General features: G+C 41.2%; 1 protein-coding gene across 2 annotated transcripts in view; it reads left to right on the top strand.

The window, feature by feature from the left end:
* Positions 1-16,415, top strand: part of CDH12 (cadherin 12) — a 1,084,366-nt gene that overhangs the window by 353,333 nt on the left and 714,618 nt on the right. The gene's annotated exons all lie outside the window — the stretch shown is intronic.

The following is a 16,415-nucleotide window of genomic DNA, read 5'->3' as shown; positions in this document are numbered from 1 at the left end:
ATTTTATCCTACCTGGGATGTTTACTAGACTCTTGTTTGGACAGATTTCGGTGAGTTATTCCTAAAAATTGCAGACCTACAATAAAAAAAAACATATTTCCATGCAAAAAAATGTACCGCTTTGAGCACAGAAATATGGACATAATCAGACCGCTAGGGAGGTTAAAGGAATCCTTAGTCTGGAATGTGAGCATTGTAAGCTGAACTCTAGGCAGAACATTTAAAGTCACAAGGATCAAATCAGTTCATGTGCTGACAAGAAGCTCTGAAGAGAGGAGAAAGCAGAGTGACAAAGAAATTAGCTGATCACTGTGCTTCCTTCTCTTTTCACTGTCCATGAACAGGCTGGGGCTGGTCCAGGATCACCTAGGCTCAGAGGAAGTGGGTAGAATGATGGTGACCATCAGACTGAAAAATCAAGTGGTCAAAAAGTACTGCATGGAAAATCCCTGAAATGAAAGTGAATATTGCAGGAAAATGCTGCTTTTTATAAAACATTTTATGGGCTACTCATTTGTATCTTGTTAATTTTGGCTGGAATTCTGAATTACATATGCATGCAACCAGTAACTGAGATTTTAAAGGAAGCCTTCTCAGATCTCTGTGCATACAGGCTCTGTGGGATAAATTATCTGTAATGCTCTTACCAGAACCACTGATTCATTCAAGTCATTCCTTCAGCAGCTCAGCTCACCCCACTCCTCCCTCACAGCATTGACTTGGCAGCTTTACAACCTTCTAATCTCTGATACAAACCTAGAAATAGTGTTGAGAGAATGACTGTCAGTGAAAGTCTGTTTTAAGATGAACCTTTTTTTCATAAATATGTAAATACTTGAGGGCTATAACCTGGTGATGGGTTCACTTTAAAGTTCTGTAAATAGTTTTGCTGGGTTGGATGAATAACATGTAATAGAATGAGGGTTGCTGTTAGAAACCACGGGGACCCATATAGCCTACCTTACAGGGCCCCCCTGAAAATATCAAAATTATATTTTCACAAAAAATACACAAAATCATTATTAGTGGACACAAACATAACATAACTTACAAAATTCCTGCTAAATCTAAAAGATAAAACTGTATTGAGTTAATAAAGTTGTGTGTGTGTGTCAGTGTGATTGAGGTCTTGGGGATATTTACATGGGTGCTGTGTCCTGTACAGTGTGAATCAGTGCTTTTTTTAAAAAAAATGTTTTACATTTTTTTATATGGCCATTACTGTGTGCAGTCTGCCTATATTACACTATGGGGATGCAGTAGCTGTATGAACACAGCCACAGGTGCTAATTTAACAGGCAGGTGTATGGCCTGCAAACACAGGCAGTGTGTATTCTGGGCCCCTCACACACCTTCACACTTATCAAATTAGGACCTGTGTTCATACAGCCACTGCATCCTCATAGAGTAACAGATCATTTAAGCCGCACAAACAAACCACTCATTCACACTATATAGGACAAAGAACCCATATGAATGAATGAGTGCTTACTTTTTTAAATTATTCTTTACAATTTTTCAAAATAGATTTTTACAACTTGTTATTTCTTTACATTTTTAAAGTATTTATTATTATTTTTTTCACAACATTGTGGGGGGGTGGGTGAATATCAGGGGTCTAAACAGACCTCTGACATTTCACCTTTGTGGCAGAGAAAGGACATAGATTCTTCAATTATTTTCCATGTAGCCTCAGCTGCACTGAATTTAAATAATCAGGAGACAGGGGCTCCTGTTCATTGATAATCTAAAGACCCATGCCCCTGTGTTTCCACAACAGCTGGCAGAGCTGCTGGAGGGACAAGGGGGGTGTCCGGGGAATATTGGAGGGGATCAGATTTGGTCAGCACAGGGAGGGGGATCAGTGCGGGGTGGGGGACAATTACAGAACAATGTCCTGGGTCTGTGCCAGTGTTGCTAACCCTTGATGACTTTTTTTTACTGAAAAAACATGAAAAATTTATTGACAGAGCACATTTTTAACTGACAACCTGAAAAATGACAGAACTCCCATTAAAAACTAAGACAATCAATATTTAAACAGTATAAACATGATATGTAAACAATGATAATAACCATAACAAGGTTACACTTAAAAATTAAATACGGCCAATATGGTCAAAATATCAGCCCCAATGGGATACAGTTGAAAAAACAAGTTCTGCTTTGCATGCCACTAAGAGATGGTAGGAGACTGCAGACATAGTACAGGAGACAGTCAGAAACTGCAGACATAGTGAAGGAGATGGTCAGAGGCTACGGACATAGTACAGGAAACGGTCAGAGACTGCAGACATAGTACAGGAGACAGTCAGAGACTACAGACATAGTGCAGGAGATGGTCAGAGACTGCAGACATATTACAGGAGACAGAGTCAGAGACTACGGACATAGCGCAGGAGATGGTCAGAGACTACAGGTATAGTGCAGGAGACAGTCAGAGACTACAGATATAGTGCAGGAGATGGTCAGAGACTACAGGCATAGTGCAGGAGACAGTCAGAGACTACAGACATAGTGCAGGAGATGGTCAGAGACTACAGGTATAGTGCAGGAGACAGTCAGAGACTACAGACATAGTGCAGGAGATGGTCAGAGACTACAGGTATAGTGCATGCGACAGTCAGAGACTACAGACATAGTGCAGGAGATGGTCAGAAACTACAGGTATAGTGCAGGAAATGGTCAGCGGCTGCAGTTATAGAGCATGAAACGGTCAGAGACTGCAAACATAGTACAGGAAACGGTCAGAGACTGCAGACATATTACAGGAGACAGTCAGAGACTACAGACATAGTACAGGAGATGGTCAGAGACTGCAGACATACTACAGATGTTGGTCAGAGACTGCAGGCATAGTACAAGGGTGTCCTATCAGTGACCAGGGTTCTTCTATGGTGGAAAAACATTGATCTCTGTATTATATGTAAACAGGGCCTTACAAGATCAAATAAAGTGCCAAAAACAAGCAGCAGTTCCAATTTCTACTTTGCTAACAGTCCATTGCTCAAGCCCAGGACAGTAAACAGTTAACAAGTCTGTGAAGCTCCTAGCCTGCCCAGTATAAATCTGTCAAAGGTAACATAAAAGGAAAAGATCAAATCCTGGATGGCTGACACAGAACTCTGGCACAAATAGCTCTATAGAAAAAGCTGAAGATGGTCACTAACATGTCACACACTCACAACATGTAATGCCGGTTGCAGTGTCTTCCAGAAGTCTAGTCATCATCATCATCCTCATCAGTGTGGTCACCCATCCGAGCAGTGTGCAGTGTCAATAAAACATAGATAAGAAGCAGTGTGAGAAGACGGAGGGGAAGTCATTCCCTGATTCATTGCCTAATCTGCACACAGGATGAGAGAATGCACTGATGATGATTAGACTTCTGCAGCCGGAATGACATGTGTGTGACATGTTCTTAGTGACCATCAACAGCTGCTTCTTGTGTAGAGTCCATGGTGGGCACTCTGTGATGTGTTTGATCTAAATGTGATCATATCTTCTTCATACTGAGGTATGTCAGATCTTTTTCATCTGTCCTGCTGTAGCCTCCAGCATCTTATGCTCAAATGTGGTGGGCTGGGTAAGGGGCGGGTTACATATGCTGAAGGAGGTGACAGGAGGTGAAGCAACTTATCAGCAGTCACTCCCTTACACTCAGATGAGCAATGCTATTGGTTGGTAACACTGGGCTGTGCCTCTCCCTCCAGCAGCTGAGAGCTGGCAGGAGTTAGAGGGGAACTGACTTTCAGCTGCTGCAGAGAGCCGTACAGGGTATCACTCTGCAATTACTATCCCCTTCCCCCACCACACTGACCCTTCTGCTGTCCAGGGCCCCCTGTATGCCCGGGCCCCCTACAGGAGGACCTGAGGTACCCCCCTATCAGTGGCCTTGAATAGAATAGCTGAAATATTTAACATTCCTGAAAACAAATTGTTACTCTAGATTTATTTGCAGCACTTGGTCACAAAAAAAGTTGAAAAAAAGGATCAATTTGAACTCTGATTTTCCCCTTCAGTAGAGGCCACATGACTGATTAATCAGTCTGAACACTAATTCTGCCCTGGAGCAGCTTTTGTTCAGGAAAAGTATACATTTGTACCCCTTTATAACTCTTTATCTATCACTAAATGACTATTAATGTATAATAGCTATTTATTTTATTTCAGGTACTTATATAGCACTGTCAATTTACACAGTGCTTTACACATATATATATATATATATATATATATATATATATTGAACATTCATATCAGTCCCTAATCCTCAAGGGGTGTACAATCTAAGGTCCCTAACTCACATTCATACATACACATATTAGGGCCAATTTAGACAGGATCCAATTAACCTACCAGCATGTCTTTGGAGTGTGGGAGGAAACACACACAAGCACAGGGAGAACATGCAAACTCCATGCAGGAGAAGCCATGGTCAGAAATCGAACCCATGACCTATTTACTGCAAGGCAGACGTGCTAACCACTAAGCCACTGTGTCAACTTTAAAGTATGTATTGTTAGTCCAAAAATCCATAGACTTCTTTTTTACAGCAGGCTCTTGCACCTATATCTCTAATATAATAATCTGGCTTTTAGCACATTTAAAAATCATGAATATCTAAACTCTTCTTATCATCCTGTCAAATTATTTATTTCCCTTTTTTGTTCTATGATCCCTTTTTAACCTTATTTCTGCAACTTAACTTGATCTTCTAAGCTTATTTAGAGCTGTGTATAAACTGCGGCTTTGCAGCTATGACTACACCATGGATCTTTCTGTTAATTGAGCTTCTGAATGTAAATGAAAATAGAGCTATTACCTTTTGTGATGTTCTGTTTCTGTATCAGAATTCAATATATTTATTAAATATATTTAAAAAGGATAATTGTTGCACTGGAAAGGTCATTGTTTAAATAAAAGTAACATATTAACATTTCTAATGTTTGAAAATACAGTCACGTTTGATATTGATTTGTGGTGCCTTTTTTCTAACCTCGTTTTAACATGCTATCCTACTTTTGTGTTTTAAATAAAACAACATCATTAGCATTTTTCTACAGACAACATATGCTGTAAGAAATACTAGCAATTCAGCACTAACAAGATATGGCAATAATCATCATCTTCATCCCCATTATTATCTCCAAAGGTTGGTGAATAATGTCTTTAACACCAATTATTTGATACATGCACCACTAGAAAGCTATCTGACAGTTTCATTTGTTTGAAATGTATAAATGTAGAGGAGCTCCCATTATATTTCTGCAGTTTCACCTTGTGTTCCAGTCAGGGGCGGACTGACCATTTGGAAACTCGGGCACTGCCTGAGGGCCCAGGGTCAGTAGGGGGCCCCATGAGATGCCCCTGGTACCTTTTTCATAGGCTTTTTTGAGTTTGGGCAAGGACACAGGGGCCCCATGATCCCCTATTGCCCAGGGGCCCCATGAGTTGTCAGTCTGCCCCTGGTTCCAGTCCACCTTAAGTAAGGTGTAACTGCTGAGCCAAATCACCACAACTCAACTGGAATGTTACTCCATGTTTCATCTGATGTATGAATGTGAAACATATCCAGTAGAGGGTCCATTTCTTTTTTTCTAAAAAAGGGATGATTGGATATCAGCCATTATGAAATTGTGCAGTATGTCAGAAGATGTCTTTGTGCCATTACAATCATCTCTGGGATGTGAAATACACACTATTGCAACTTTACCCACATCATTTGTTGCAAGCGATATTTAAACACTCCTATCACATGATTTGTGTTGTGCATGGTTGATTTACAGCCTCATAGAGTTTTTTTTGTGTGTACAAAGTGCAAATTATATGATATATTTGTTCTTGACATAAGAAGTCTGGACTTTCTGAAAGTTTTCAGTATGGGACTCCCAGTATTAAGAATTAGTGTGATTACAGTAGATACACTAAGTCCAACTAATAAACTATTCCTCTAAAAGAATATGTAAACCTAACATTTCATATTCCTGATATGTGCCTGCTGTACCTTGTATGAAAAAGTATCCTATTCCCTTTGTATTGCTTCCTTTGCATGGAATACCCGATGTTGCTGCCAATCCCTCTGATTTCCTATTCCAAACTGACCACACTAGGTAGCATTGTCAGTTCTCTAGATGAGCTGGAACATAATGTGCATACCTCCAATGATCAGACTTGTCCTGACACCCCCCCCCCCCCACACACACACACAGCCATTCAGTGGAAAGATCAGTGTCCTGCTTTTTCTCCTCTCCGCTCTTATGCAGCTGAGAATAGAGGGAATGTGATCAGTTTTTTAAAAAGGCAAAAAAGTGTTTATAACGTATGTACAAATGCGTTGTCTTCCATTTCAGGTTTAACTCAATAGGTTGTTTTGCAAGGTGAGGATTACCTATACTTTAACACTGAGTACAATGGCTAACTGGTTAGCACTTTTGCCTACTTCGCCTAATGGTATCACTGTACTTGATTGAGCAGAAAACTCGAATGACCTAAACCCCATAGAGAATATGTGGGGTATTGTCAAGAGGAACATGATAGATACCAGCCCCAATAATGCAGATGATCTGAAGGCCACTATCAATATAATTGTCAGCATAAGGAGCAAATGTTTAAAAGACATTATCTATCTTGCTTGAGGATCCACATCTTTCCTCTGTTATTACCCAAGCACCAAAAATGGCATACAGGAAGGCCTCGAATATCAAATCAAAATTGCACCTAGTAAACTTAAAAGAATAGAACCCTTGTCCAAAACACTCTCTATGTGCTCTTCTTTCAAAGGGATGTATCAGTGTAAAAAGTCCCTTTGCCTAACGTGTAATTTTGTGACACATGCCCAAACACAATTCACAATTAAAGTGAAAACACATGACATCAAGTTATTTTACAACTGTTCATCAGAGTTTGCCATTTATTGCCTCATGTATCCACACAGACCTTGAGGAAACGTTTTGGTGAAGGGAGTCAAGAATTTCAGTGTCTCGAGGCACTTTAAAGAACATCATGGTAAAAGAATTGAGGGTGTTAAAATATGGGTCATCGAGGGGATCCCAAATTCTCATCTCGCCGCTGAACGGTTCAGAAAATGATGTGAACAGGAAACTTACTGGATTTATATTTTGGATACGTTGGCCCCTAGGGACCTCAATGAGGAAATTGAAATCAGTACCATTATATAAATAATATTATTTCCTATGGATAATGGGAATTAGTATCAGGATAATACCGTAATATTTTAATATTGGGAACCACCTTCTTTTACTATTAGTACACTTGTCATTAATACAATATGAAAAAGTGCAACGCTAATTAACAAATTAAATGTGCTATATCAGAGTCTGGCCACACCCTCAAACAGACAGTAAAAAGTCCATAGGAGCAATGTCTGGTAAATAACAAATGGATGAAATGGTGACTTTGTTACTCCCAGTGAAGCACTCGTTAAAACCGTGTAGGAAATATAAGAAATGCAAACTCACCAGATGCGCATTAAATAAGCGCAATATTAATACCCAGAGGTCCCCTCTTATCCTGTGGAAGGTGCAGCTCACGCTGGACAGGCTGTCCCACAATACTGGCGCCTCAAGAGATCTTCTCTACTGGTGGTAGCTGCGATGGGGGTCAGCTCAAATGAGTCACTCTCCTCTGGGCCTCAGGGTGGTCACCATATGGTCCTGGGGGGTTAAATGCTCGATGTGGAGCAGAGAATAGTGGCCATAGTGTAGTAGGTCAAAATATAAATTCTTTTATTACTGGTTAAAAATGATGAACATACATAAAAGCAAATGGAGGCTATCGCCAATGAAAAGTAGACAAAGCATGCAGCAAAAACGTTCATGAACCATTTAGAAAAACTGGCCAGCTGGATAGTTATGGGGGCCACTAGACCTCCTTGATCCGGTGGCGTGATGTCTCAGGCGTGTATGGCTCCTCCTTAACACGTTTCGCACACAAAGTGTATCCTCAGAAGGGGTGATGCCAAAGCAGCCTGGACGTCTGAGCTGTGCTACTTATAGAAAAGGTATAAATAGCACAGCTCAGACGTCCAGGCTGCTTTGGCATCACCCCTTCTGAGGATGCACTTTGTGTGCGAAATGAGTGCGCATTTCTTATATTTCCTACACGGTTTTAACGAGTGCCTCACTGGCAGTAGCAAAGTCACCATTTCATCCATTTTGTCATTTACCGGACATTGCTCCTATGGACTTTTTACTGTCTGTTTGAGGGTGTGGCCAGACTCTGATATAGCACATTTAATTTGTTTATTAGCTCTGCACTTTTTCATATTGTATATATTCGAGAGGTTATATGGTTTCCTTGTAGTGTATCAGCAGCTTATGTTCTCATCATCTTTATAACTTGTCATTAATAGTACCCTTTAGTAATAATTCATAACAGCTTAAATACTTTGTGCTGGTTTTTATAATAATAATTTTCAATATTATATGTTTACTAAGTTTTCACGTGACTATTGCTATGTAAAGCAAATATTGTGTAATTACATTTTAGTGTTGCTATTATATCTATGTACGGGCTGGCTTGCAGGTGTGGCTGTCTCCATGCACATTACTCCAACATGGGCTTGGTCTGGGGAAGGAATTGCATCTGAATTGTTAATTACATTCAGGAGCGTCGTATGGCCACTCCCATACCGGCCCCATACTGATAAATTAGAATACACAGTCTCTTCTGTCAATTAGGTTTGAGAAAGGAGCTGATTGGTGCTCCAAAATGCATCATCTAGGCAACCCATGCTCTGGATCCTCCCTTTCCTGATGTAAAGTCCAGTCATGCATTCCACAGTGCTTCCAGCGTCACTTACAGTCCCGCACCTGTCACGATCTCCTACAGCGGTGGTTTACTGCTGGTTTATACTACTCTATCCATCTACACAAGTGACTTCAATACTGATGGTTTTAATAACATGTTTTTTATACTGCACTTAGAGGCGCCCCCTTGTGCTTTTTGTTGTTATTACAAAAGGGTTTCATTCCAGTCTTCTTGGTGGAGCTGCCTACCTGGTGCACAATTATTTTATGGACTATTTTAGAGGTTTATGGACCCATACATTTGTAATTAATTGGTTAATATGTTCCATGTGGACCAGGGTTGCACCATAGAATTGTATATTTCCCTATCAAAGCAACCTGGGCTTCCATAACACCTCAGCAGTGCCACAGGCTGATCACCTCCATGCCATGCCACATTCATGCAGTAATTCATGCAAAAGGAGCCAAGTATTGAGTGAATACTACACTGTATTATACTATACATGGACATACTTCTCAGTAAGCCAACACATTATTTTTTTATTGGTCTTATGTAACATTCTAATTTTCTGAGTTACTGAATACTGAGTTTTCACCAGCTGTAAGCCATAATCATCAAAATTAAAAGAGAGAAATGCTTGAAATATATCACTCTGTGTCTAATGAATCTATATAATATATGAGTTTCACTTTTTGAATTGAATTACTGAAATACAGTAAATTAACTTTTTGATGCTATTCTAATTTATTGAGATGCACCTGTCTGTGTATGTATAAATGTGAAATAGGGACCTTAGATTTTAAGTTCCTTGGGGGCAGAGACTGATGTGAATGTATACAGTATATGTAAAGTGCTACATAAACTGATGGTGCTATATAAGTACCTGTAATAAATAATTAAAACATTGAACCCCCAAAACATTGTCTTTAAAGCATGTCTTTAACAAATAACCACCACCCCTCGCCTCCTAAAGAACATCGAAAGTGTCCCCTATGGCAGTCATAAGATAAACAATAAACTGCATTTACCTTCAATGAATGAGCTAAATCCTCATTCATTTGTGTCTCACTGGTTCCCTCACCCAGGGACTGCAGCCTACAATTAGGTTTCAGCAGCAGTGCTTCCAATTCAGAAATCATTGAGTAGACTAGGTGTGGCCAGGTGATTGACAATCTACAGGCATTTGATTCAGCAGTGACAATATTATTATTATTATATTAATATTATACAGGACTTACATAGCACCAACAGTTTGTACAGCACTTTACAATTTGATGGCAGACGATAAAATCACAATACAATTTAATACAGTAGAGTTGTGGATAGCTTTGTAAGTTGTTAGTATTTTGAATTGGATTAATGTGAAGAGCGGAAGCCTGTGGATGGATTGGCAGAGAGGAGAAGCAGACACTGAATGGTTGGTAAGGTGGATGGGTTTGGCAGCAGCATTCATGATGAACTGAAGAGGGAATAGCCTATGTAAATGTAATCCAATGATGAGGGAGTTGCAGTATTCAAGTTGAGAGATGATCATAGAGTAAATTAGAAGCTTTGCGGAGTCATTGGTTAGGAAGGGAGACATTTTGGTAGAAATTGCGTAGGTTGAGGTGGCAAGCTTTGCACAGTGATTGGATGTTAGGATAAAAGGATAGTTCAGAGTCCAGAATACCATATGCGGGGATGGATTGATAGTTGTGCCTTGAAGCTTTACACAGGAAGAGGTATGTGGGGGAGGAAATATTATGAGGTCTGTTTTGGATAGACTGAGCTTGAGGAAGTGGTGTGACACCCAGCCTGATATGTCTGTTAGTAAATTAGTGATGCATGTGTAGACTAAAGGAGTGAGTCGAGGGGTAGAGAGATAGATTTGGGTGTCATCAGCATGATTACTGTTATTATTACTAGCCACGTTCCCTTCAGCTCATTCTCATCTAACGCTCATCTAACTGTATGTACAAGCATGGCATGACATCCATGGATTGAGAAATAAAAGGAGCAGGACAGAAAATCAGATGCAGCCACTGTTCAGGTATTTGAACAGCTTCCATAATAGGCACAGCAGAAGATGTACCCACCTGCTATGTATTAGGAAAGGTCAAACAAGAAAAATCTAACAGTGTATGGCCAGTGTTAGAACTTCATGTTGTGTGGTCAGAGAGTGAGAATGGTTGAGGAGTTCAGCTCAGGAAACTCCCAAATGCACTGGCCAGGTTTAAAATAGCTTTCCTAAACACAACCCAGAGGAGGTGTCCAGCAGCACTTCTCACTAGGAACCAGTAGGGGCAGTGCAAAACATCTAAACACATGGACAGGAAAAGGCCTAGAGCAGGTTCTGTGGATATAGAAAGCCATTGTAAGGCATTCAGATATGGGTCACAGGTGAGAAAGAGCACGCTAATCCTCCACAGACTTAGCTGTAACATGAACAGCTGTGGACAGTGACACAGGTTGGTTCTGAATACTGCAAACTTTACAATCGAACAATTCTGTGAATAAAAAAAATCTCCCAATGACAAGCATTCTGTTCATGTTTTCAGTGTCATTGGTCAATGTTTTATTCCAGGCAACACTGTGACATGGGCTGGAAATGCAGTTCAAACCATCATTTCATATGTGATTGCGGGTGATTGCTTTTCAGAACAAAATGTATCACGCTGTCCTAAAAGGGTCAAAGGTCCCCTGTGTCCCAAAACAAATGATTATATTTAAAGCATTATGAGAAAAACCTTTTAAAGTCATATACTGTGCATGGGAGAGTATACATTTTTTTTTATTTAAGCATTAGCATTTTTGTGTTCTTTGACATTTATGTACTGTAAATTCATAGGTTGCCCTATGTAAACTTCCATCAGAAAAAGTGCAACAAAATGATTACTTGGCACTATTGAATCACTTCACTATGCAGTAATCTATGTATTATTTTACATAAATGTTACTATTGATATTATTTTTTTTGTATTATTATTAATAATTTTAGTGACTTGACTGTTTTTGCAGCTCTTTATTTAGCCGCCTCCTGCCATATAGTAATATGACGGACGCAAGGTGGTCCTCTCGTTCTGGGAGGACGTCATATGACGTCCTCCCATTCTAATCGTGCATGCGCGGCTCCCGGAGCACGCAGCGCGGCGATCGGTGGTCTGCTGTGTCCCTCGGACACAGCAAATCACCAATCCATGGAAAGAGCCGAAGATGTCGGCTCGGTCATGTTATCAGCTGTGTCCAATCACAACTGATCACATGTAAACAGGGAAATGCCAGTTATTGGCATTTCTCTCCCCACGAGCTGTCACACTGACAGCTTTTGAGGAGAGGCGAGCCGGTAATTGGCATTCCTCGGAGGGGACATGTACACAGATCATCAGGGCACTGATGATCAGTGTGCCCTGATGATCTGTGTAGCCCCAGCAGCTCCACCTGTCAGTGTCTATCAGTGCCAGCTCTCAGTGCTCATCCATGCCACCTGCCAGTGCACATCAGTGCTACATTTCAGTGCCCATCAGTGTCATATCAATGTCACATATCAGTGCCTATCTGAGCTGCCTTTCAGTGTCACCCATCAGTGCCAGTCAGTGCCACCTATCAATGCCAGTCATTGCCATCTATCAGTGTTGCCAATCAGTGCCACCTATCAGTGCCAGTCAGTGCTGCCTATCAGTGCCAGTCAGTGCCACCTATCAGTGCCATATATAAGTGCTGCCTTTCAGTGCCCATTAGTGATGCCTGTCAATGCCCATCAGTGCAACCTACCAGTGCCTCCTCATCAGTGCCCATCAGTGCCACCTATCAGTGTCCATCAGTGCAGCCTATCAGTGCCCATCACTGCAGCCTCATTAGTGCACATCAGTGAAGGAGAAAAATCACTTATTTACAAACTTTTATAACAAAAACTAAGAAAAAACTTTTTAAAAAAAATTTTCAGTAGTTTTTGGTTTGTTTAAGAAAAAATATAAAAAACAGAGGTGATTAAATACCACCAAATTAAAGCTCTATCTGTCACAAAAAAATGCAAAAAATGTCATATGGGTACAGTGTTGCATGACCGCACAATTGTCATTCAAAGTGCAACAGCGCTGACAGCTGGAAATTGGCCTGGGCAGGAATGGGGTATAAGTACCCTGTAGACTAGTGGTTAAACAAAATAACATAATATACACTGCTCAAAAAAAATTAATGGAACACTTCTAATCAGAGTATAGCATCAAGTAAATTAAACTCCTGGGATATTGATCTGGTCACTTAAGTGGCAGAGGGAGTTGCTAATCAGCTTCAGCTGCCTTGGTGTTAATGAAATTAACAACAGGTGCACTAGATGGACAACAATGAGACAACCTCCCAAACAAAATGGTTTGACAGGTGAAGACCACTGACATTTTTTTCCTTCCTTTTCTGACTTTTTTCACTAGTTTGCATTTGACTAGGGTCAGTGCCACTACTGGTAGTATGAGGAGGTACCTGGATCCTACAGAGGTTGCACAGACAGTCCAACACTCCAGGATGGCACATCAATACATGCCATTGCCAGAATGTTTGCTGTGTCTCCAAGCACAGTCTCAAAAGCATGGAGGAGATTCCAATAGACAGGCAGTTACTCTAGGAGAGCTGGACAGGGTTGTAGAAGGTCCTTAATCCAAAGGACCGGTATCTGCTCCTTTGTGCAACGAGGAACAGGATGAGCGCTGCCAGAGCCCTACAAAAAGACCTTCAGAGGGCCATTGGTGTGAATGTCTCCAACCAAACAATCAGAAACAGACTTCATGAGGGTGGCCCGAGGGCTCAATATCCTCTACAGGGCCCTGTGCTCACTGCCCAGCACCATAGAGCTCAATTGGCATTTGCCACTGAACACGAGAATTGGCAGGTCCACCACTCATGAGAGCAGGTTCACTCTGAACACATGTGACAGAAGTGAAAGGGTCTGGAGAACAATAGGGAAATTGTGAGGGGGGGAGTTGCCTGAACATGGCACTGTGAGGAACAGGAGCTTCAGATGCCCGCCATGTACGAGACATAGCTGCCTTACCTGAGGCCCAGGTCGGTGCGGTGTCGGATGCCACGGTGCCTCTGAGACTGGGTGGTCCTGGTGGTGGTCAGAGGCAGGTGCCAGTGGTGACCAGAGTTGAGTCCTTAGGAGAGCTGGTAGGTGGCTGTGGTCGGTGAGGTGCACTGGAGCCCCGGGACCCCGAAGGATTGGGAGCAGGAGGTGGCAGGATCAGAGGAGAAGGGGATGATGAGAGCGTCTATGTGACTGTCTATGTGACTACCCATAGGACAGCCCATGCGACTGTGGCGGCAATTTTGAATGTGGCAAACTATCCCAAAGGTCCAGGAGAGCGGTGAGGCTTTGTGGATGAAGAGGAAGCAGTCACTGGAGGAGATTCCCTCTGGATTGAGATAGCAGTCTTGGGAGACCCTGAGACACCCCAGGCCATTTGCTATAGAGACCTCCACTGATTTACCTGAACTCATTTGGAACTTGGCTCGGAGACCACGGCTGGGACTGAAGGTGCACTGGGATAGAACGATCCTATTTAGTTGGCACGGAAGGTGGTGGGTGAGTTGCTGTGGGTAAAAGCAGGACATTTAATCTTTTGTTATATCTGATGTAATTGTTGCAATCTAAAGTACACCTGAGCACTGAGGGGGAAGGAGAACTATATTTGCTGGCTTTCCCAGTGGTTGGGGGAACTGGTTAGATCACTCCTGCTCCCAAAGTAGCACAATAGGGGCTGTAAAAGTCATCAGAAGAAAAGAAAAAAAAGTGTCTTTCCTTGGGGACAATAATACTGCAGTTGTCCATTAATTTAGGGGCAAAGTCTAAAGAGATGAAAAGTAGATCAACCAAAGGGGGGAGCAAAAACCCCTTATGCAAACGCAAACACTAGAACAATAAGGAAATATTTGCGTCTGCAGGAGAAAAGTCTGGAGAATTTAACCCCGGATAAACAACAGGAGAGAACTAGAAAAGGTGTGGGAGATCAATTGAGATTGTCATTCAGGACACAAGAAGTGAACCAGACTAACAAACTAATAAATGTGGATAGTGTAACAGAACAAAGTGCTATAGAACAACAGGGAGCTTTGTCATAAATACCTACAAAATTTGAAATGGCGGAAATGTTTGCAAAACTTGACATGTCTATGAAAAATTAAATGGCGGCAATATGTAATGATCTATGTCGAATTTTGCCATGAGTGGAAGAAGTAGAGGGGAAAATGTAGATACAGGCGCATTTGATTACTAATCTAGAAATGCAGGTTGAAGAGATGCAAAGAGAACAGAGAAAGCTCTCATTTAAATTAGAAGATCAAGAGAACAGAGAGAGAAGAAATAATTTAAGGATTCACGGTTTACCAGAAGAGTCCCAAGGGGAGGACTTGCGGGATAAAATAAAGAGAGTGCTTAATCCACTGATAAGTAGACCTATAACAGAACACTTAAAAATGGAGAGAGTACATAGGATTAGGTGACTGTAAGGAGTGACAGCAGATTTGCCTAGAGATGTGATTGCTCGATTTCATCACTACGAGGATAGAGAAAGAATATGGAACAAAACTCAGAGAGACCACTAAAATAAAATATGGAGAAATAAAGCTGCAAATATTTGCTGACATAGCATCAGAGACATTTGGCAGAAGAAGATTTTTGAAAACATTGTTGGAACAGATGACTGAGAAGAAGGTTTGATACAACTGGGATTTCCTGGTCCATCTGATCGGGTATAAATTAACATCATCAATAAAGAATTTATACCAGGCAAATTATATACCATTAATCAAGGAAATAAAGGGGGAGTTGGGGAGACTCTCAAGAGGATGGGCCTCCTGGATAGGCCATATAAATTTGATAAAGATTGTGATAGTGCCGAAAATCGTATATAAGTTTCATATGCTCCCTGTACATACAGTTGCAAGAAAAAGTATGTGAACCCCTTGGGATTACGTGGAGTTTTCCATGAATTGGCCATAAAATGTGCTCTGAACGTCATCTAAGTCACAACAATAGAAGAACACAGTCTGCTGAACATAATACTACACAAACATTAGATGTTGCCATGGTTTAATTGCACATAACATGTAAACATTCACAGTGCAGGGAGGAAAAAGTATGTGAGGCCCTAGCTTAATGACTTCTCCCAGAGCTAATTGGAGCCAGGAGTGAGCCAACCTTGACTCCAATCAGTGTGATGATATTGGATGTGTTGCTGACAGCTATCCTGCCCTTAAAAAACAAACAACTGTTTTGGGTTTACTGGTTTCAAGAAGCACTGTCTGATGTGAACCATGCCTCACAGAAAAGAGCTCTTAGAAGACCTACGATCAAGAATTGTTGACTTGCATGAAGCTGGAAAGGGTTACAAAAGTATCTCCAAAAGCCTTGATGTTCATGTGTCCACGGTAAGACAGACTGTCTACAAACGAAGAAAGTTTAGCACTGTTGCTACTCTCCCTAGGCGTGGTCGTCCTGTAAAAATGACTGCAAGAGCACAGCGCAGAATGCTTCATGAGGTAAAGAAGAATCCCAGAGTGTCAGCTAAAGGCCTACGGAAATCTCTGGCACAAGCTAACATTTTTGTTGACACATCTACAATAAGGAAAACATTAAACAAGAATGGAGTACATGGGAGGACACCACGGAGGAA

The sequence above is a fragment of the Staurois parvus genome, unplaced genomic scaffold, assembly GCF_062004578.1.
Source record: "Staurois parvus isolate SC_StPar_1 unplaced genomic scaffold, SC_StPar_1.0 ptg000153l, whole genome shotgun sequence".
Lineage (NCBI taxonomy): Eukaryota > Metazoa > Chordata > Amphibia > Anura > Ranidae > Staurois > Staurois parvus.
This window is presented reverse-complemented; position numbering and strand designations above follow the sequence as displayed.